General features: G+C 45.6%; 1 non-coding gene across 1 annotated transcript; it reads left to right on the forward strand.

Moving 5' to 3' along the window:
• Positions 1–11827: 11827 nt before the first annotated feature.
• LOC120653137 lies at positions 11828–11934 on the forward strand. Its single transcript, XR_005666818.1, has one exon. It is a non-coding gene; the product is annotated as a small nucleolar RNA R71 (small nucleolar RNA).
• Positions 11935–24367: the final 12433 nt, after the last annotated feature.

The raw sequence follows: 24367 nt of genomic DNA on the forward strand, positions 1-24367 counted from the left end.
AAGCACTATCGGGAGATAGCCCGGACTATCATTTATTTATTTACTTATTTATTTTCCTTTCAATAAAAAGCAAGAGCATGTTCTAGGATATAGTTTTTCTTCGGGTATTTTTGGTCGCTAACCTTTCCAGGGGAAGATCAAAGAGAATGACGGACAAACAAGACCTACGAATATGAGAGCTACACCGACTACAACACCTCGACGTGCCTTGATGAAGGAACAACTACAGAAGGAGACTTGAACTCCATACACTTGAAGTTTTGCAAACTCCAAGTGTGGGGGAGGTATGTGAGTACCCCAAAGTAAGTTCTTTTCTCAATTCATATCTTGTCTTGGAATTGGTGTATGCCCTCACTTCTTGCTCCATAAAAAAATGAAAAAAATGAGAGGAGTTTCCATGGTGACAATATTATCTCCATCAACAAGATGCCGTGGTAAGTACTCTCAATGTCCTGCTTTTGACATTAAATAAAGCCCTGCGGGAGGTCGCCCGAGTATCACCAGGTTCGTGCTCATGCCTATCTCTCTTTGAATAAAGCTCAATCATGCTTCGTGCTCCCTTTATCTATCCTGGTATGCTTTGGTTTGAATGTGTGATGCATAACACATTCATAGGCTGTAACACCCTAATTTAAATTTCAGTATTTAATAATAAATTTAATTGGCTTTATTTAGTTTTCTAAGGTTTTATATGCTTAGCCTTGCATTTAAATTAATTTTCTTTCACAAGTAATTAAAATTTTTCTAGGTTTAAACTTGTTGTTGCATTCATGCTGGTGCATAATTTCATTTGATTGAGTGTGGTTTGAATTCAAATTCAAATTTGAATTCAAATAGGTTTAGTTTGGTTTGAAATCGGAAATAGAAAAGGAGAAAACCAATCCAGCCCAAAACCCCAAACCCGGCCGGCCTAGTTTCCCTTTTCCTCTCCCCGCTCGGCCCATCCTCTTCCCGCACGGCCCAACGCGGGCCCAGCTTGCCCTCTCTCACCGCACAGCCCAGCTACCCGCTTAATGCGCACAGCCCAATGCCACTCCCGCGGACGCCCGCGGCCCAGCCTCCCTCCCCGCGCTCGGCGCAAGCACCCCGCTCCCGCTCAGCCCCAGCCCACCTGCTAGCGCCCCCGCCTTCGCTGACAGGAATGGCCCGCTCGCCAGGTCCATCTCCCCCGCAGCGCAACGTCCGCGCCATCACGCCCGAGATCCCCGGCCATGTTCCCCGCCGGCCTTCCTTCCCGAGCCCAGGCGCCGAGATCCCCGGATCCCCTCCTTAAGTGGCCGTGACCCTCTGCGTCATCCTCGCATCCCGCAGCCGCCGCAACAAACCCTAGCCCCGCTCGCCTCGCCCGCCGCAGCTCCGCTGTGCCGCGCCCCTGTGCCGCCATGGAACCACTGCTCCGCTGCATCCTGGGCCGCCCCAACCGCCGCAGCCGCTTCGCTACAGCCCTAGGAGACTCCCTGCAGCCCCTACACCGACTCTGGGCCCTTGTTTCGCCGGAATTGAGCCCGAACTGCAACTCTGGTGAGCTCTGTTCGCCGCCCGATTCCTCGCCGTCGGTAGACCGCTGGCCAAGCTGACCCTTTGAACACCTTCGCAGCACCACCGCGGACCTTCCTGGGGGGAACAGACGACCGGAGCACCGCAACAGCACCTTCACCCGCGAACTCCGCCCGTGCTCCGCCTCCAGACCTCGACGCCGACCACGGTGCACGTCACCTCCGGCCTATCCCGACTCGCGGTAAGCACCCCAGTGCCTCCCTTGTTCTTTTGCGCTAGGCAGCTCAGTCCGTAGGCCACTTTCGAGGTAGGAACGCCGCTCGTCTGCGTTGCCTCCGCCATGCAGGCGTAGCTCCGCTGTGGCGGGCACACTGCGGCCCTGCACAATCCCGCACAAGCCTCGCGCAGGCTCACCCTTGCACTGGTAAACTCTCTGAGCCTTTTGCACCCACCCCTGACCCCCAGCACGGCGCGAACACGCGCGCCGGCGATGCGCCGCCGTGCAGTTCCGCCCCTACCATCGCTCCCGGCATTCAGAGCCCCGCCAAGCCTCACTTCGGCCCTAGGAAGATCACCCATGTTGCGTAATGTGTTTCTGGCCCAAGCCCGGGTCGGATTGACCCCCGGAGCACCGGATTGGGCATCTCCGGCGAGCCCGCCGCCGCGGAATCACCCGCCGGCGACCCGCGCCACAGCAGTCTCGCGACCCACGCTCCGGACCGCCCGATGAAGATCCAACGGCCCAGATTCATTTCCAGCCTGAGTCAAACTCCCAGGAAAACGGTCAGCACTGCCACTTTTGCATAAGAGTCCCTCGATTTCTTTGAAATAAACCCGCAGTCCACCCACGTTCAAAAATATTTCCAGATCGGCCCAGAATCTTGCATGGACCACCCTGAGCTTCTCGGATATAGAACCCGCAGTCCAGCCCCAGACTTTTTGCGTGTTAGCCCCCAGTCTATGGGTTAATTACATATAAGTCCCCGGTTTTGCCCAGAAGCCCCCTGTAGCTCAGTTTTTCTCACAGATAGGTCCTTGGATCTTGTTTTAAGCCTATTTTTCGCGTTCTAGCTCCGTTTTAGGCGTTCTTTATGTCCACGCGATCGTTGTAATGCGTAGAACAGTTCTAGCTTAGTTTGTTTGCTGTTTTTATGTATTGTTGTACTATTTCTTAGTGTTTTCCTTTGTTTGCATGTATGTGTATGTGCTGGACTTGTTTTGGCGTTGCGATCGTGAGTAGACGTTGATCCTTCGGAGGAGTACCAGTACCCGGAGCAGCCACCGTCTTCACAGCAGTTTGAGTAGCAGGAGAACTTTGAGGAAGGCATGTATAACATGAACAACACCCATCACTTTTAAATACATTTTCATACTGCATTTTAATACTGTATGCCTATAAGGACTTTCCTAGCCACTTTATTACCCTATATATCCCTTGGGTTACATTTTGGTTAGATGTGCTAGGTTGCTGCGCTATAACACACTTAGTCCTTTTTAATTAATTTGATTAATGGTATATGCAACTTAATTCTGGGAGTGGCCCGCTGAGTGGCTCACGTCTCGTTTAAAAATTGGTTTTTCTAGAAACTTGGTTTAGGGGGCTCGCACTGTGTTTTGTGCTAGCTACTCTCCATAAGGACCGTACGTCATTAGAGTGACAACCTGGGACAACCGCACAACCACAATACTGGAATGGGACGGTCTTGGCTTACTAATTAGGTCTTTTTGGTTTGGAGTAACTTACCTGCGGGGCAAGGGTGGTAAGCTTCAATGGTCCCTGCTCCTCCGGCTTTGTCTGTGATCCGTGTCTTGTACCCCCGTGAGGTGGGCCCCATCGTTGTCGATCCAACCCTCGCGGTTACTCCTTACCAACGAGATTCTTTGTAACAGCCTCGTAGTGAGTTTGCTAGCCATCTCACCTACGGAAGTGTGATGAACAACTAGCATAGCTCACGACTTGTGGGTAAAGATGTGCAACCTCTGCAGAGTGTAAAACTGGTATACTAGCCGTGCTCACGGTCATGAGCGGCTCGGATCCTCCTTTTGATTAGTGGGGTTACCTTGGTGGTTTCGGTTTGGTTCTCAGTAGTATCATAATTAATCCTGATTAATTACTATGTAACTGGGGTATGGTAACTCATCAACTTGTAGTAATAGCTTTAATAAAATTTTGCTAAGATTAAAAGCTAATGCAGTTGAGTCAGCCAACCTTAGAGCCTCATAGTTTGTGTTATACTTGTTGAGTACAAGTTGTGTACTCACACTAGCCTCCTCTACTTTTTTCTCTTGTTCTTTTTGGGATACTCTACTGCTGCTCAGTTCCTGCCGACGCGAGGGAGTCCACCCAGAGCTACCAAGAGTACGAGGACTTCTAGGTGGTCGTTCCCAGTCGACGTCCCTGTGGTGCCCAGCTTCGACGAGAGTTTACGTATATGCTTTTACGCTTTCGTTGTATCAGACATTTATGTCATTCATGTAATAAATAACATTCGTACTCGTTTTATTATATCTTTTTATGTGATATGTGCTGTGATATATTGTTCATTCTGTTGTATATACGTGTGACTTGATCCTGGCACGTATATGATTGCTCGGTTTATGTCCTTTTATAAACCGGGTGTTACATAGGCCTTTTAAATCAAGCATGGTGCTTGGGTTAAAATGTCCTCTTCAGTCAACTAGACCTAGTGTCTAGTTTGATTGACGTTCTCGGAGTTAGTACTTGTAAAGATATTGGTTGCATATATGGACTAACCCCTGCAGGAAAATCAATTCCAAATGGGTAAGTCGTTGAACTGAATTCAAATGGAAAGGTAAGCCAAGGTTTTGGATTAATGTTGCACAACATACTCATGTTAATGCAATCTTAGTTCAGCCTTGCTTGAGTAAGTATCATGGTGAGATTAAATTTTAGTTTCAATAAATTTTAGGAGCTCCCTGGTTCTTACAACCGATAGAGCTATTAGTTTGTTTCCACATTTTTATTTTTGAATAAGCACCAGGTACAAGAACAAGTGTGGGGGAGATCTATCGGAACTTTCATGCATATACACTCGAGATCTCCCACAACACGTGCACAACACCGAATGAACCAGCATGCAAATGGCCAAGATGAATCAGAGCTAGTATTGGGCAGTGGAACCTCAGGTTTGGCTGACTAGCACTAAGTTCTGATCATCTTCATTGCGACGGTTTGTGCACTTTACCCCTCATACTCTCCCTAACCTATGAGTTTAAATGAAATCTTGCTTAATCATTAAAATTAAACTCAAGGAGTATCCTCTGGTCTTGTCCTTCTCTATTATTGGCTTGCATACTTTTTATTCTTTGCTAAACCTAAGCTTGTGAATCATATCTTAGGGAACCCATAATTATTAAGTTGTTGACTAGTGAGATATGGTTTGATGGAAGAATTCTTGCTTTATCTGCTTATGTGTCTGAGAAATTTTATCAAAAAGAAAAACCTCCATAGCTTTACCACTCCATGTGTTTGTCCTACCAAAGCCTTATGATGATCTTCATGATACAAATCTTTACACATATATGCATTGTTGTTGCATTGAGCCTCTTCAAACTTTGTGACCCTAGTGAGATGTCTTTCATACTTGTTTGTTCAAGATCATGTGCACTCCACCAGTTAAACTTCTACTCTAGAAGTCAGCTATGCCATTCCATCCATCCACAAAATAAACTCCATGTTTAATGATCTCTCTCTCTAGTATCTTTCAAATGAGGCATGGGCTATCAAAAAAAAAGATGGTATGCCCAAGAAGCATGACACAAAAAAAAGAGAAAAAAATGGTGGCACATCAATATCCATGGAAAAAAAACAAAGAGAAGAAAAAGATATATATATATATATAGCCATGTCCTCATGTTACCCAAATAAAAGAGAGAGAGATTCATAAAAGGAGTATTTCATTCCACCATCCACCTTCCACACATGTGCACAATCTTGATCAACTTGTTTGATTTGTCATCTCCATGGATCCTTTGTTTGATTTCGCAATATATGTGACACAAGTGCATGCTTCCATTTCTCCTACCATGAGCTCCACATAAGCTATCTTTAGAAATAGGATGAAAAGAAGCAATGCCTTGGTGAGGATATATACACAATGAGCGACATGAGAGATCCTATGGAGAAGTAAAGCTATGGTTGGTCCTTGCAAAAATATTTTCAAAGCTGTGGAGGAGACTGAAGTCAGCACCGTTCCACTCTTCAACTTCCCAAACAATTTATGGTAGACACATCAAAATTCACAGGTAAGGGTGAAGCTTAGAATAATCTGTATGCAGGTGTCATATCATATGAAGTCAGGTCCGCCTTAGTTCTTGCCTTTACTCGAGGACGAGCAAAGAACTAAGTGTGGGGAATCTTGTTGACGGTCACTAACGACCCTTTTTTACCGTCAACTATCGTGCAAAAGTCAAGCATCAGAAGGAATAAATGTTAGCATAGGATGATTATTTAACAAATTCCACATATGCTGGTCTGAGAATGTGTGAAGGTAAATTTGGATCAAAACTGCATGTAACAAGCATATTATCCAAGGCCTAAATTCCTAGGCCAAGCACAAGCAAGCCCAGGGGACAAAATGGGCCTGTTTGGTAGCTCACACAAGAAGGAGACTCAGCCCACATGCGTGACATGTCACCGATCCGAAACAATTCCACCTCGACCAATCAGACGCGAGCAAGAGGATCCATGGACCCACCAGGGCATGCTACCGACATAGTTTCACGCCAAGTCACCAAGAACCGACCTAAGGGCCCACTCATCAGTCACGTGTCCAAATTTGGGGCAAAAGGCGGTGGCCAGAGGTTGGCCGACCTCCTTGGTCGGCCGACCTGGTACTGGGCCCTCTCGCCTCCAGCTTCCACGTGTCACTTCCCTATTAGCTCTAGAAGGCGGTTTGAGGAGGATTGGCTGCATTCCCGGGGTGGCTCCCTCCTATAAATACAAGGGGGGGGGGTGAGAATTGAACACACACACACATCACACCCTCTCAACTCACCTTCCTCCCTTGGAGCTTGAGGCCTTCATCCTATATGCCTAGGTGGACTAGGAGGTGTAGAAGAAGAGGAGGAGAGTGAGGAGGAGTCGGGAGAAGTGCCAGGTTTGTCGGCACTCTTCTCCGCTTGTACCTCGACGGATGCTTATTCGGTTGTAAGTGTTCGACACTTTCTTTGTTTGTTTATTTGGAATTAGAGTTTAGATCGCAAGTTATCATCGCTGCCTTATATTAGTTGATGTGTATGCTAGCGAGTAGCATTTGATCTTAGCTTAAGACCCTAGATAGAAAAGGGTAGTCTTGGCCAGGGCTAAGGTTAGTAGGGAAAGGCGTAGATGTGGTGTCTAGGCTGGACTATACCACTCAGTTGTCCAATAGTCCCATGGTTTGTAGAGGTAGCCGGCAGGCGGTGATAGCCCTATTCGAGCCCTCGTAATCCTCCATGTTCGGATATTGGGTAGAGCACTGTTACTGGAGCTATCGGCTTGTATAAGCCGGTCGAAACCAGTAGCTCGAAGTATAACGGCGACGTGATTTCTTCTTCTAGGCATAGATTATAGATATAGAAAGTCCTCTCTTCTGTCTTCTCCACACCGGCGTGTGTGTCCTTGGATGAGCCTGAACCCGTAGATAGCGTACTCACATTCCTCAGTGGATACAATACCCTGGAATACTCTTGGGTGAAAGCTACAGCGGTATCCGTGCGCTTACAGATTTTATTCGTGACGTTGCAAAATACCAACAATGCCAAATAGATATAATTTTCGCAAGCACACAGAATCACCACTGTAGCACTTCACCTTGGAGTATTCCAAGCTATCGTATCTTTCCTCAGGGAAGCACTATGGTAAAGAGTATCGTAAATCGAATGATAACCGTACTAGCTTAATCTACCGACTAACTAGACAGGGGTAAGCCAGATATAAGGATTGGATAAATGGCCGGTCTATGACCGAGTGACACACACGGAGGCTCAAATCCTTAGAGAGGTCGCAGCTAGGAGGACAACGAGCGAGATAGGACACCTGATACACTTCTAAACTATCGATCTAGCCTCTCTAGATCAGACTAACTACCTAACTAATCTTTGAGATAGCAGAGCTTACTTCGGCGGCTGGAAGAGGAAGGACTTCAGAAAGGGATGAGAGGAGAGTCCGATGACAACCTGCACTACTGCTATGAAAGTACCCGAACGTGGTGGACTACAAGGGATGGATAGGGCTGTCACCACCTACTGCCTACCACAACGGTTCCGTGGGGGTGGAACACACTTTCTAGCTAACATTGAATTTGGACACCACGCCCGCGATCAGTGTTAGGATTTCTCTCGAGGCCTTCGAGAGAAATCGCCCTCAACCTAGAGCACTAACTTGAGATACTCTAGTTCGGGTGAGAAAACCCGTAAGATAGAATCCCGACTATTAGAGAGATGTGCTTATCTTCCACGCGAAGCCTGGATGCGCTGCAAGGTGGGACCGACATCCAATCCATGATTCAGAGGCATTGTGAGTGTTACTTTGCTCCTGGATCGAAGACGTGGTAGGTTCTTCATGGGTGCCAGGCCGGCCGGCCTAGCCAGTCGGCCTGTGTTTGTGCCCAATTTCACCCATTTTTGGTACATCTGCTCCTGAAATCATAACTCATCCAAAACTTGTGGAATTTTATAGATTTAAATAGAATATGAATGGAGCATAGTGTAAGTTCAATTTATTCCCAAGAAGTTGACGGTCAGAATGTGAAATAATGGCCGTCAACACCCCCCAAGCTTAAATTTTGCTCGTCCTCGAGCAAAATTTAGACTAAGGCTCAGTGGATTAGGAGTTGCATCAATATTCACACCCTGCAGGTACCTTGTGCATAGCATATTACTCATCCCGTATGTACTATAAGTAAGTTGGCTCATACCTAAGGTTCTGGTGGATGGGACGATTTAGGGTAGGATTATGGATGGAGACTATGCTGTTCTTACTACTCACAGGTTCATTTGAGATTGCACTCCACCATGAATTTTGATCATAATGGTGTTTCTTAGCAAGCTCGCTGGGGTCAAGGATGCATCTTTTATGAAACCCCAACGCGATGCTAAACTCTTTAAGTTTCATTACGAATTGTTCATTGAAGAGCCACATCAAAAAAAAATTGTTCATTGAAGAGCCGAAAATAAATTTTAGTTTCAGTGCTGGTTTCTTCAATGGCAAGAGAAATGAGAAATTCCATGGTTAGGAGTTGTGAACCTAGTTACACAACGTCGGAAAAATCCTCCCATCCGACAGTGGTGAAGGCTTGGTTCATGTCCTGCTTGAGCCTGTCTTCATGAGAAAACGAGTGTCGAACCTCTTGGCATGGCCGAAGTTTTGTTTCTTCAGTAGTTCAAGGGCCTCCCATTCGTAGTCGTTCTTGATGGCAATTTGCTCGACCATCATCAGAATCCTGATACGGAGATGGGGTCTCGGGACTACTGGAGTTTCTTCTTCACTCAGAGATACATTTGTATGGCGACCGGAGTCAACCGACACAGTATCCCGGGATGAAGATGAACTTCGTGAGCTTCTGGAGCTCTTCGAGAGCGCCTTCTTGATCTTCTCCTTGGCTTTCCCGATCATGATTCCTGCAAGATGTTAGCACACACAATACCCGAAGGATATGGCAATTAGGACAAGGGGTTAGTCGTTCTTGCGGGGCATTACACCACCACAAAGGTTCATCGTTCAGCGTTCCATGAATTTATTCGAAGGGAAATATTTTTGGTATTTTCTGGTTTATGGACTTCACTGATTACTACAGAATTTTATTTGTTTTTGGTTGAGCTAGCACTTAAGTTCTCCACTTAACTAGCTCAAAAGAGCTTGATTAAGCAAAGAGACTTAAGAAAGGGATAGGAGATGGACGAGCTCGGGCTGAGGCATGCAAACCTGAGCTTCTAGTGCACCGAGAAGCATCGCCATTGTCGGGTTTTATAGAGCAGTGCGAGGGCCAGGCCGGTCGGCTTCTCCATGGCGCTGAGCGAGCCATGCCGGTGCTCTACTCCGTAGACCTTCAGATGGTAGTGCTCCTTTCGGTGGTGACGGGACATGAGCGGAGGGGGAGAGCCGGCCGGCCTACCTGGGGCCAGGCGGCCTACACCCTGCACGTTCAATGCGCCAAGCTTTGTCCCTTTCTCCATGTGCACGCAATGTATCCCATTCCCTGCTGCTCCTAGCTAGATGAAACAAAGTGGGGCCGGTAGGCCTAACATTTGGCCAAATTTTTTCGAAATTTTTTGTGAAGTTCCTTTGAATGCAGAGTTTCGAAATTAAAACATGCTTTGGTTTAAAACAAATATGCTTATGCAGAGATGAAATAGAAAAACTATGCATGGAAATTCAAACTATCCTATATGCAATGCAAGGATGGATACATACCATGAACCTCATGGCGCGGGCTCGGGTGAGCGGGACTCTCCATACCTTTGGTTCGTTTGTCGTCGCTGGATGGAGTCCCTGACGACGACACTTTCTTCCGCCACACTTTCTTGGGTGTGGGTGTTGCTTCGACCTCTTTATTTTCCGATTCTAGAAATTTCTTACGTTGGACCCTTCGTCTCGCGTTTCTGTAGTTGTGAAGCTTGATTTTCTTCGCCTCCTCTTGAATACACAGGCTTTCTACGTACTCAATGAGGGCTTCAATAGGTGGGATGGATGGCTTCTCCGGCTCTTTCTCGGATTTCTTCTTTCGATTGATTGCCTTAACTTGAGAACATTGTTCGACCTTCGGTTTGAAGGCGATCTTCTCCTTCTGACCATTGATGTTGAGCTGGATTCCTCCAGCTCCCACATCGGTACTCGCGTTTGCTGTGCTCAAGAACGGCCTTCCCAGGATGAGAGGCGTCTTGGTGTTGACTTTCATGTCGAGGGCGACAAAGTCAACGGGAATCAGGAAATTCCGGATTTTGACCGGAATGTTCTCTGCTATTCCCGCGGGGTAGCGAACCGATTGGTCCGCTAGCTGCAAACACATGGCAGTAGGGGCAAGCGCATGATGGTTAAGGCGGTCATAGACTACCTTTGGCATGACGCTAACGCTTTCTCCCAAGTCGCATAGAGCGTTTGAGAAATGTTGAGTTCCGATTGAGCATGTGATGGTTGGGCAGCCTGGGTCCTTCTTCTTCACCATAAGGGGATTGAGTATAGCAGCGCTACACTCTTCTGTTAACTGCACGACCTTGGTGGTGGGCAGTGCTCTCTTGTTTCCAAGAATATCTTTGATATACTTGGCATATGTAGGCACCTGCATAGCATCAAGAAGCGGTATATTGACATATAGCTTCTTTATTACCTCGACAAACTTGCCAAATTGTTCGTCGGCCACTGGCTTCCTTATCTGAATCGAAATGATAAGGTAGTTGTGTCGTGGTAATCCCATGAAGTTCTAGGCGGTTCCACGGGGTCTTCCTGGGTTGCAAATGTGTTGGAGTCGACGGCCTCCTCCTGCTCTTCATCTTCAGCGTCGGTATGGCTAGCAGTTATGGCTTTCCGCCGAGATCCTGCATCTTGTGGAAGAGGTGGCTCCCATGTGGACTTACCACCACGCATAGTCACCGCATTAACATTCTCTTTCGAGGGAACTTCTGGTTGCCCGGGCAGTTTCCCAGTGTTAGCGTTAGGACAAGATGAGGCTAGTTGAGCTACTTGAGTTTCTATCATTTTATTAAAGCTCAACTGGTTTTTAATAACTGAATTGAAGCCCTCTATTTGTGCAGCCAAAGACTCCAAAATCTTGTCATTAGCAAGAAACTTCTTGCTAGTGTTGTCATTTATCTGCTTCTGGCCGTACACTAGGTCTTTTAAGGTAGGCTGAAAATTTTTATGATAGTTCATACCTTGCTGTTGACCGAAAGGGAGGTTGGGATTTGAGTTCCAACCTTGCTGAGGACGAAATCCCGAGTTGGGATTGTTGTTGTTGGTTCCAACAAAGTTCACGTCCTCTTGAGTTAGGGGGCACGAGGTGCCCGAGTGCCCAGTCTCGCCACATGTTTCACATGTGATCCGAGACTCTGAAACCTGGTTTACCTCCTTATGCGGAGATTCCAGTTTCTTCATCAAAAGGTCCATCTTGATAGCCAGCATGTCGACACTATCGATCTGATGCATGACCCTAGGACGGGCTGGCTGCTTTTCACCTTTCCAACTCTGATTGGAGGCTATCTTGTCCATCAGCATCTTCGCTCCTGCAACATCGAGAGAGAGAGGAAGGAACCACCTGCTGCTGCATCTACATGGTCCTTGGCTTGCTGATTCATGCCGTGGAAGAAGTTCTGAATGATCAGCCATTCCTCCATGCTGTGGTGTGGGCATGCTTGTATGTACTCCTGCAAACGCTCCCAGGCCTCTGGGATTGTCTCATCCGGTAGTTGCTGGATACCGGAGATTCTATTCCGGAGGGCATTTGTCTTGCCCACCAGTAAGTATTTGGCCAGGAATGCATTTGAACATGCTTCTCATGTCATGAAAGCTTCCTTGTTGGAGTAAAACCACGTCTTGGCTTTCCCGAGCAGTGAGAACGGGAATAGCCGAAGGCGGACGATATCCATCATAATTCCCTTGGGGTTGATAGTGTTACTCACCTCTAGAAAGTTCTGGAGATGGGCATTGGCATCCTCAGATGCCTTTCCACAGAACGAACTTGCTTGAACCATGTTCACCAGTCCAGTTTTCAACTCAAAGCCGTCATTGCCGGCTTGGTCTTGGTTCAATCCAGTAGGAATGTGGCTACTGGACGGGGCTGAGAGCTAACAGAGAGTCTTTTGAGCCATGGGTGATGAGGCTGAAGTGGATGGAGAACTGATAGGCCAAGTGAGTCTTTTCTGAGGTGGGATGATGCGGCGTCTCACAATCCTCCCAATTCTTTCTGGATTCGGGTTGAAGTTATTTGGTAGGTCGAAACTATTAACAGTGACAATCAAAGGATAGGGAGAGCAATGGTAAGGCCGCTAAGATTAGCAGTGACAAACTCGTAAAGTTTATCAAACTATTAACGATATCTTTAGCCAATTGCTTCCCCGGCAACGGTGCCAGAAATGCTTGTTGGTGTTTCTTATACCCAATGGAGTATAAATTCGGCAAGGGCACAGAATCACCGCTGTAACACTTCACCTTGGAGTATTCCAGGGTATCATGTTTTCCTTAGGGAAGCACTATGGTAAAGAGTATCATAAATCGAATGATAATTGTACTAGCTTAATGTTGGGTATTTTAGCATCACGAATAAATCCGCAAGCGCACGGATACCATTGTAGCTTTCACCTCAGAGTATTCCAAGGGTTATCGAATCCACAGGGAACGTGTGTGCACTCTCCACTATTCTAATCGATCTAAGGACACACCAAGATAGGTAGAAGGGAAGAGAGGATTCCTAAGATAGCAATACTGCTGAGTTAATGGTCGATCTCTCGGGCACAATACTCGCTTCGGGCACCGGCTTACAACTGGTCTGCCAGTCGACTCCGGCCAATAGCTCTATGCTATATCCGAACGTGGAGGATTACGAAGGACCAATAGGGTTGTCTCCACCTACGACCTACCTCTATCAAACCGTGGGATATAAGGCAAACGAAGGATAACCCCTAGCCTAGACACCACACCTACGCTACTGATGACTATTGCAGTCTAACTACGTATGGCACCCCGTAGCAAACTACAGCACTCTGTACGAATACAGAGCGACGAACCCGCGAGTAAGAGAACTGATCTCACTCAACTACAAGCACTACTAGCATCTACTATACCAAGTAAAATACTAGAGATAGGAACCACGAATACTTACTAAACCTGAAGAATGTAGCAGCATTCGTAGAGGTACAAGCTGGGGCCGAGTGCCGACACCCCGGCACTTCTCCCGAACTACGCTCTCACTCTCGTAGAGGTACAAAAATGGAGAAGAGCACCGAAGACCAGTGCCCCTCCTGAGTACCTCTACCCTCTCCCTAAGCTAGGAAGCTCTAAACCAAAGAGGAGGCTTGGATGAGCACTTGGTGGATGTGAACTCCAACTTGGTGGTGTCCTCATTTGGGACCCCTCCCTTCATATATATAGGAGGGAGCCACGGGCAGCACGGCGTCCTTCAGTAGCTAATCCTCCAATAACCGACCTAGGGGACCTATGAGGAGGCGACACATGGCTTGGATGAGGCGGTGGGGCCCACGGGCCAGGTCGGCCAACCTGTAGGTCGGTCGGCCTGGCCGAGGCTCCAACCGCCCCCAGCTTCGTCCAGCAGGCTGTCCTGGGCCTCCTTGTCCTAACCCCATGGGTCTTGGCCTGTCCTAAGCTGGTTTGCTTGGGTGAATGGGCTTGTTTTGATCCAATTGAGACTGACTTGTGTTCTCTGATTGGTTGCACATTTTGCCTTGATCTGTGGAATGTGTTTCCCTGCTCATGAAGTGTGTTTTCACTCTTATTTCACCTGCATACAAATAATTACCAACACTCGTGGAAATGGTCAGTAATAAATCCCTACCACTATGTTAATGTTTACATTTTATGTATTTATGCAGGAGTTGACGGCCTAGATTTGGTACTTAAGAGCCGTCAACAACTCCCCCACACTTAGCATTTGCTCATCCTCGAGTAAAGCAGAATGGACTAAGGTGGAACATGACTTCCAAAGGTATGAAGCGAGCATAAGCGATATTCCAAACCATACCTTGCACTTGTGAACTTTGAAGTGTCTATCATGCCATCGTGGATAGTTGAGGAATGGAATGGTCGCGAATCAAATCACTTCTACTCCACATGTCAAGTAGCTTGGGGTTTTTTTCAATAAGTTTTCAAAACAAACCTTGCTTAGCTCCTCATTTGATTCTCTCATATTGCTCAATGTGTATATGTCCTTACCAAGGCATTTGACTTGCCTTTTCTTCATCCTACTTCTAGTGATGGCTATGTGTGGAGCTCAAGGTAGGGCATGAAGGATTAGGCATACTTGTATTACATATATTGCAAAGTCAAAGACCGGATCCAAAGAGAAAAAAAAGTCATACAATCAGATTAAGATGTGCACGTGCATGGATTGTGATGGATGGAATGGAAACTCCTTTTGTATGATCTCTCTCCCTATATAAATTCTTTTGAATCTTTTTTTTCTTTTTTTCTTTTTCATGGACCTTCATGTGCCCACAGTTTTTTCTTTCTTTTTTCATGGACCTTCATGTGCCCACAGTTTTTTCTTTCTTTTTTTTCAATACTTGGACCTTCATGTGTCCATATATTTTTTTCTCGATAGCCCATGCCTCTCTTCTTTTTTTTAACAAAGACTAGAGAGAGAGACCAACACATATAGTGGAGCGTTTATTTTGTTGAATGAGTGGATGGTACAATGCTAACTTCTCAAAGAAGCATAGCAAGGGGGTATATGGTGTGCACATGAATCTTGATCATGAAAGCATGGAAAGAATTCTCTCAAGGGTCACAACAATTTGACATAGCTCAGTGCAAAAACAAGCAGCATATGTGTATGTGGTTTTCAAGAAGTATCATCATATGGCTTTGGTAGGACTTTGGCATATCAAAGAGGAGCTTTGCAAGGGTTTTACAAATTTTCAAAATAAATTTCCCAAGCACTTAAATAAAAACGAGCGAAGATCATATCATCCAAACCATATCTCAAACATCAACTACTTAGATAAGCATGGTTTCCTGAGGATTTTTGTTCACAAGCATCAAGGTGATAAGCATAGAATAAAACATATGCAAGCCAACCATAGGAAACATGTAGAGCAGGCAGATACACTGATTCATTTTGAGTTTGATTTTACTAAGTCAGATTTAGAAACCATTCAAACTCATGAATCAAAGAGAGTTGAGAGGTAGAGGATGCACAAACCATCGCTTTTGAAGAAGATGGGGATCAAGACAATGGGGATTCAGCCAAACCATGGCGGCTGACTGACTCTGGTGTCCTTGCCTTGTCCCTTGTCATGTTGGCATAGATGATGTTGTGCGATGCATCTGTGGGAGATCTCGAATGTGTATGACAGTGATGATCTTGAGAGATCTCCCCCACACTTGTACTTGTACCTGGTGCTGTATTCAACGAGATAGTGGAAACAAAACAATGGCTCTTCTGGTTTTAAGAACCAGGGAGCCCTAAAATTTATTCAAACTAAATATTAATCTCACCATGAGACTTACTCAGGTGATCCTCGGGCGACCACCCGGCAGGGCTTTGTTTAATGTCAAAAGCAGGACATTGAGAGTACTTACCATGGCATCATATTGCCACCATGGTAATTCCTCTATTTTTTTCTCTTTTTTTATAGAGAGCAAGATGCAGGAACTAACACCAATTCAAAGACAAGATATTGATTGAGAAAGATCTTACTTCGGGGCACTCACATACCTCCCCCACACTTGGAGTTTGGAAAACTTCAAGTGTATGGAGTTCAAGTCTCCTTCTGTAGTTGTTCCTTCGTCACGGCATATCGAGGGGTTGTAGTTGGTGTAGCTCTCATGTTCGTAGGTGTTGTTTGTCCGTCATTCTTCTTGATCTTCCCCTGGAAAGGTTAGCGACCAAAAATACCCGAAGGAAAAATACATCCTAAAACATGCTCTTGCTTTTATTGAAGAGAAATAAATAAATAAATGATAATCCGGGCTATCTCTCGGCAGTGCTTTGTTTTTTGTCATAAGCTCGACCATGGGAACATCCTCTTGCAGCTATTGTTGATGATGTGTTCCCCTTTTCATCACCAGTTGTTGATGTGTCATGAAGGTTTAGCGGCAAGGTTAGCACCACATAGCATCCACGAATTTTGCAATGTTTACGGTAAACATATGCATCTACAACTAGCCTTCTAAAGGTTTTGCAAGAGAGGACCTTAAGGAAGTTATAGTCCTCGTGTGTGCTCTAGGCACAATGCGTGCCTGGCTCTGGAGAAGTATGGAAAGATCATGGTTTTTGAGGTATCACTAGGATGAAGCTCCCATGCTCATATATGGAATTCTTTTCTATGGACTCCAGAGTCGGCGCCTCATAACATTCTGTGGCCCGTTGGTTCTTTGTTGATGCTCCTTAGAGCGCCAATTTACGTACCGCAAGCGCACGGATCATGTAGCTTTTCCCTTAGAGTATTCCCCCAAGGTTTATCAATCCACGGAACAAGTGTATTACTATGCTTAACTAAGCACTAATGATGTTGGTAAAAGATCTATATTGAGTGTTTGAATGTGAAATAGATCTAATCTAACCAATCTAATCCAATCTAGACTAGTGAGCAATGATAGGTGTGTGCACAAAATATGAAGAGCATTTGTCCATAGGGTCTAGGATCACTAGAGATGTAATCGCCGAGCAACGAAGAACGGATCTAATCTACCAAAGGTGTGTTCCAAGATCAAAACCTTTCCCTCCCGCATACTGTCACTACATGAGGATAGTCGGTAACGAATCAACAAGAACACGATAGTTGATGTAATCTAAGTAAACCATGCAAGAGCAAAGCAAACCCAAAGCCAAGTCGCAAACTATTAGGCATCAAAGCATCATCAACAAGAATCGTGATAGATCTCATAAAGGATTCGGCAATTACAACTCAAGATCTCCTTACAACCCCATGAACAAACGAGGACTTTACCCCATGAAGCTAAGCGAAGCGTAGTCGATCATGGTGACGAAATCTCCGGCAAGGGATGGATCCCTTGCTATCCTCCAACTTGCAGCGGTGCCGAGGGACGATGAGGCCTCTGGTGTCGCCTTTCTCTTGTGTCTAACTCGAATGGATCTCTGAAGCTCGTCACTGGATGCTTCCTCTCTGCGATCTCTGCCTCTCTCTCTTTGACGGCGGCTTCGGGGTATATATAGGCAGTTCTGGTCGGTGGTTTTGGTAAAACACAGATTAGGGTTGACGCATACTTTGCGCTGAAGAAAATTGAGGCCGATTGGGCCCCGGAATGGGCTAGGCCGGCTGGCTCAGAGGGCCCCAGGCCAGCTGGCCTGGGCCCTTTCTGGCCCCTTTCGGTCCCATCTTTTGTGTGCGGCCTCTTCTCCTCATTCCTCATCTTAGCCCAGTTGTGACCATGCGTCAAAACATCTCAAAAAATGTCTAATTTCCTGCCAAAACACAACATGCTCCAAAATCCAGGACAAAATAAAAAACGGTCAAGTTCGGGTGCCAAGTGGTGGGTTAGTACATGAATCATCCCGAAGAAATTACCAAAACCTCTCCTAATTGTATAATAAAATGGGTACTTAAGGAGCTCCAACATTCCCCCCATGCTTAGCTTTTGCTCGTCCTCGAGCAAATCAAATCATGAAGTCCTTCCATGGGTTGCTCGAGAGTTCTCAAACTGCAAAATTTACTTATGTAAACAAGTCTAACAATATTTCTTCAAACAAAGGTCAGAGGAGCAGCGAGGATAATCATATCATGGGCGTTTAAAAACTCATCCAATATTACTCCATGACTCTTACCTTTAGCTGGCAACTTGAATATCGACAACACTTGCTTTTCTTGCCATCCTTAGAGGTTTTTCTCTCTCTCTTTTTTTTTAGTTTTTAGAAGCAAAATACCCTGCAACAAAGGTTATACCAAAAATTCTTGCACAAGTCCTTTCATGTCTCTCGATATAAGTGGCTATCCTATTATTATTTGCAAACTCACATCTCCCAAAAGTCTCTCAAGTATAAAGTGGGGCTATAGGTGAGGCTTAGCAAAGTATATACATATATTGTCAAATTAAGAAAACCTTCTAATGATTGCTTACCTTCCGAGCCAATGATCATGAGAGTTTCTCCATAATGTAAAGGGTTCAAGGGTAAGAAGATTTAGAATGGTGGACATGTGCAAAGGCATACAAAAAGATTGACTTCAAGGCACAAGCATCGTCCTCGTTGTCGGATTGCACATGGTTGGAATTGAGGATATTGTTCTCAAACAACAAGGTGATATCTCTTTGCACTTCTCTAACCATAGAATCCCTTCATTTATTTTTTTCTTCTCATACATTTCTTTCTTTCTTTCTTTCTTTCTCCCGAATTTTCTTTCTCTTTTCCGAACCTTTTCATAGGACACTTTCTATAAAACATAGATAGGTAAAACTCCGAAGTGGTTCCCTAAATTTTTGGTGCCCGAGTCGAGGCCAGAGGGGCCTAGGCCGGCCGGCCCAAGAGGTGTAGGCCGGCTGGCCTGGGGCTTTCCCAGGTTGGCTTCGCTCCGTTTTTCTAGTACTCCTTCCCTTCTTCATCCCAAAATTATGTTTTATACAAATCATGCGCAGAAACAGAGCGTATCCTCATAATTGGGTTGTGGTCAAGGAAACAAGATAATCTCAGGTTCGGGTTTTGAAATCTGGTAGATTTCATGAGTTGTTCCGATGAGGAATTCTCATTACCGAATATTGACGTGGCTAGCAGTTCAGAGATGAAAAATACGGACATGATCATTGCTCGAAATTAAAAGTCCCAAGAGAAAGAAATCCTAACTCAACTCAATGTGCATCCAATGCTTATGGTGGAACGAATATAGCTTTTGGATGATAGGATTTTTACTCTCGAATTGTCAAGAACTTGATCAACCTTATGTTTGTAGGGGTTTTATTATTTTTATGAAATTAAAGTCCTCCAAATCATGCCTTACTCGCAAGCGTAATCAAAACCAAGCGCTAGATCAAAGCTCAAGTGTGGGTATTAACATGGACGAATAATTTACTAAGCTCCACAAATAAGAATTAATTTTCATGACAACGCTCGTGAACAATTACTTTAAAGAAAATAAAGTAAAACTGAATGCATAAATAAAATTGCACGATCCAACAAAAAAAAACAAAGACTCTTTTTATTTTATTTTCCTGATTCAACACTAATTTAAGACTCACTCTCACACAAGCGAAAAATAAAGCACACAACGCTAGACTATGACTCTCACACATGCGAAATTAAAGACACGCGCACGACGAACTTTTGACTAAACAAATACTAACAAAATCGATCTACGAGCCGTCACACCTCCCGCCCATGCTTAGATTATGCGGCGTCCTCGTCGCAATGATATAAAAGACGGGTGTGACGCTCATCGGTGTTCTCAACGGCACCTAGGGCAATTTCATCTAGGGCGCCCTCCTCCTTGCTTTTGAAGATCTCCGACCATCCCAAATAACTTCCTTATGTTGCGGAGAAGGAAATTGTAATCTCTTTCGGCCAAGCTCTCGATGTCGTCCATCCTCTGATCCATTGCCACAATTCGATCGTGGCACCTATCAATGGTGGCATGGAGGTTCGCGATTTCATTGCGGCACTTGACGCACCCGAAGTGATGGCCGCCGCGGTTGGGGCTGTCATCCTCGGGCTCGTCGTCGTCCTTCTTCTTGCCGCTGTCACCTCCAGAGGGGTCGTCTTCCTCCCTTCTCTCCTCTTCGGGCCACCCCGGCCAATCATCATCGTAGTCACAACCGGTGGTGCCCCATGAACTTGGGCTCATGTAGCTCTCCCAATCGCTGTCCCCCGCATAATCCTTCGGCTCCGGTGTGTGCTCGACGTAGTTTTTCCTTTTAACTCCGAGAAGGCGCAAGGAACGCCTAGGTGCGGGTGGCTTTTTGTCTTGTAGCTTCTCGCCTTTGTCTTCGTCACTGCTGATGACAATGACCACCCTTTGGGCTTCAGCTAACTTCTCATTGCACCATGGAAGGCCCTTCCCTCCGACGCTCATCCGTGCTTAGGTATTGAATTTCTTCGGAGGGGCCTTCGCTTCACATCGCTTTGCTTCGACAAGGAGGGGTGTCGCACCAGTTGCCAAGATGGGGCTAGGCATCTTTGGCGTGGGGGTGTCGGGCGCCATGCCCTCTCCTTGATCTCCATCGCTACAATCATGGCTCTTGCGCTCGCTGGTGATCTCCATCACTGCAATCATGGCTCTTGCGCTCGCTGGAATGGCCATTGTCGACGTCTCTCACGAGGTGGTGGTGTAGATTGAAAAGTATGAGAGAATAGATCTAACCCGCGCCTCTATTTAAGTCCCGAAAAGACATGGACAAGAAGTCCAATATCTCTTCGGTTTTGGCATGCGAAATCTATAAGGCACAGGTTTGAAATTTTCTTATCTCGTACCTACCAAAAATCGAGACCGAATCGTACACGAGGAGCCTCAGGCCGGCCGCCCTAGGGGTGTTGGGCCGGCCGGCCCAGGGGGTTTTTTGGCCCCCTGGACTCCAAATTTTTCCGAGGTGCTCACCAATAAATTAGAAGCCTATGTTTTACTCAAAGTTCGTCCAAAATAAAAATAAAACTATGAAAATAAAATCTAAAAGAGAATATTTACAAACTTACCGTGCTTAATGTCGTTAGGCTTGACATTCCGGTTCCTCCTCCATGGTGTATATGTCGATGTAATGAAGGGGCACGACGTCGAGCTCCAAGAATACCTTTAGTCACTGTCCGTTCACCACATATTGGTCACCTTTCACATCCATGATTGTCACCGCTCCCATGGGTGAAACTGAGTGTACGACGTATGGTCCATCCCATTTGCTTTGCAATTTTCCTTTGCCAAAGAGTTTGAATCTTGAATTGTAGAGTAGGACCTTGTCTCCTTCTTTAAATTTCTTGTTTTGTAATCGCTTGTCGTACCACCTCTTCATCCTTTCTTTGTAAATTGATGCACTATTGTACGCTTTCAATCTTAACTCCTCCAATTCGCTTATTTGGATTCTCCTTTTAATTCCAGCGGTTTCCGCATCAAAGTTCATTTCCTTCATTGCCCAATACGCCTTATGTTCTAGCTCAACAGGCAAGTGGCATGTTTTTCCATAAACAAATTGATAAGGAGTCATACCAATCGGGGTTTTGTGTGCTGTACGATATGCCCATAGTGCATCATCTAGTCTTTTCGACCAATCTTTTCCTCCTTTTACCACGGTCTTCTTTAAAATATCCTTCAATTGCTTGTTCGAAGTTTCCGCTTGTCCATTTGTTTGGGGGTGATAAGCCGTGGATACTCTATGTTCAATTCCCAATTTCTTCAAGCATTTACCAAAGTCTTTGCCCGTGAAGTGTGTTCCTCCATCGCTTATCAAGATTCTCGGGACGCCATATCGAGGGAAGATAACCGATTTAATCATGTGTATGGACTCCTCCGTTGATGCCTTCCGACATGGCATAGCTTCAACCCACTTTGAAACATAGTCCACCATCACCAATATATGCTCAAACCCATGTGAGGTCACGAATGGTCCCATGAAATCGATTCCCCAGACATCAAATAGATCTATTTGCAAGTTGTAGTTCAACGACATGGCATTCCTTTGCGAGATATTCCCCGTCCTTTGGCATTTCGAACAAGTCGAAACAAATCTTTTCGCGTCTTCATGCATCTCGGGCCAATAGAATCCACTAGCCCATACCTTAGATTGAGTTCTAAAGTGCCCATAATGTCCTTCATATCCCGACGAGTGACACTTTCTTAGAACTTCTTCACGTTCCTCCCTCGGTATGCATCTTCTTAGGACTCCATCTTCTCCATATCTATATAAGTATGGTGGATCCCAATAGTATTTTCTTCTTTCCGCGATCACTCTTCTCCTTGCATTCTTGTCTAAGTGATCCAAGGGCATCCCTTTTATTGCCCTTATTATTTCATTCATCCAACTATCTTTGTCGAGAATTCTATATAGGTGATCATCTCTCATTTGATCCTCGATAGGTTCTTTTTCATCATCTCCATGGTTCATCCTTGATAGGTGGTCGGCCAACACGTTCTCGGCCCCTTTCTTGTCCCTTATCTCCACATCGAATTCTTGTAGCAATAGGATCCATCGGATCAAGCGTGGCTTAGCATCTTTCTTGGACAAGAGATACTTGATTGCCGCATGGTCGGTATAAACTATCACCTTAGAGTATACTATGTATGATCTGAATTTTTCGAAGGCAAATACCACGGCAAGCAATTCTTTCTCCGTTGTTGCATAATTAACTTGGGCTTCATTGAGAGTCTTGCTTGCGTAGTAGATAGCATTTACCTTCCCCTATTTCCTTTGTCCAAGAACGGCTCCTACGGCGTAGTCGCTTGCATCACACATGATTTCAATAGGTAGATTCCAATCCAGAGGTTGCATGATAGGAGCACTTATGAGGGATTGCTTGAGTGTTCAAAATGCGTGAAGACAATCACTATCGAAGATGTATTCCACATCTTTTTGGAGAAGTTGTGTCAATGGCTTGGTGATTTTTGAAAAATCCTTTATGAACCTCCTATAGAATCTGGCATGACCGAGGAAGCTCCTCAAAGATTTGATGTCCGTAGGTGGTGGCAATTTCTCCACGGTTTCTATCTTTGCTCTGTCCACCTCTATCCCTCTCTCGGAGATAACATGACCGAGGACAATGCCTTCTTTCACCATGAAATGACACTTCTCCCAATTGAGCACAAGATCAACCTCTCCGCATCTTTTAAGAAATTTCTCCAAATTTGCCAAGCAATTTTCAAAGCTAGTACTGTGGCGGAACCACCCAAACTAACTGGGCCCGGATGCACTGATCTTCGTTGCTAGGCAACTCTGACCCAAATCGGCACGCACCGGTAGTTCCTCGAGTGAAGCCTCGATTAAAGCCACGCTATTCCAGGATCAGCAGACAACACTCACACGAAGGTGAGCCCAGAGATTACAACACAGAACATTTCATACATCTCAGAGTTTGCAGCGGAAAGGAAAATTTATTACAAACCATGTTCAGAGTAGCAAAGTACTACAGAGTTCCATCTACTAAAAATTATTCAAGTCTCATTGTTCAGCGGAAGCAGTAAAAGATAACTAGCGAGATAATGTGACGCATCGATAAAGCCCGTACGAAAGCGTCACTCAGCGGGAGGGTGGTTAGCACCAGCTGAAGGGCCATCCCACTCTACAGACCAACCCGGAGGCAAGTTACACGACCAAGTAAGACTTGCAAACAGATCCTCGAAGTTAGTACCTGAAAAATAATGCCACAAGCAAGGCTGAGTATACTAATACTCAGCAAGACTGACCCGTCACCGGATATAACATAGTCCGATAACTAGACATGCAAGGCTTTTTGGTTGGTGGGGTTTGTTTTGCCAAAAATGCCACTAAGAGTTGGTCCTTATTTTCAGATTTTATCTAGCCATCTTCTAGTTGGATTAACCATTCTAAGTTTGCATCTAACTCTATACAAACATGGTAGAGCAACCATTTAATCAACCAGCAGTATTATCATCATCATGTTCCACTTGTTACTCTGTGTGATCGAAAACATTAAGCAGTCTCATGCCGTGAGAGGCGGACGATTCCGAATCGAATTTCAACCTGGCCAGGGGAACCTAGACCACACGCATGGGGATTGACTTCGCTCTCGCCCACGCTACAGTTCCCCTTTCTTTCCAGTCCGTGGATCCGGGGCACCCTCCCCGACTACAGAGCCCGACGTCTCTGCACCCGTACGTCCGGACAAAAATAAACCTACTTCTACCAAGAGGGTGCAAGGTCGTTCCACTCGCCGGTCCAATCAGGTACTTAAGCTTACCGATTACCATATTTCTCGGCATGTGGCTAGTACTTTCAAACGCTTAACGAAATGAGCCGCACACCGCGACCTTAGCCATTTTTGACTACACCAGCGGGGTATCACAACTACACAACCCCGCCTGTTGTCCTTATATTTCAGCAGGAATTTAAAGTCAGTAAAATTCCTATTTGCTCGCGAGAGGCAGGAAACCCCTCGACTTCTACCGTACCTAATTAGCATGGCAACTAGTCGATAAAAAGATCCGGGTATCAAACATAGGGACCCAGGGATCATGCACCTAAGGTTTTCGATCAACTCCTAGAAAACGTAAATGCGCAATAAAAATTATTACAACATATACAAATAGTTGG

Source organism: Panicum virgatum, chromosome 9K (genome assembly GCF_016808335.1).
Source record: "Panicum virgatum strain AP13 chromosome 9K, P.virgatum_v5, whole genome shotgun sequence".
NCBI lineage: Eukaryota > Viridiplantae > Streptophyta > Magnoliopsida > Poales > Poaceae > Panicum > Panicum virgatum.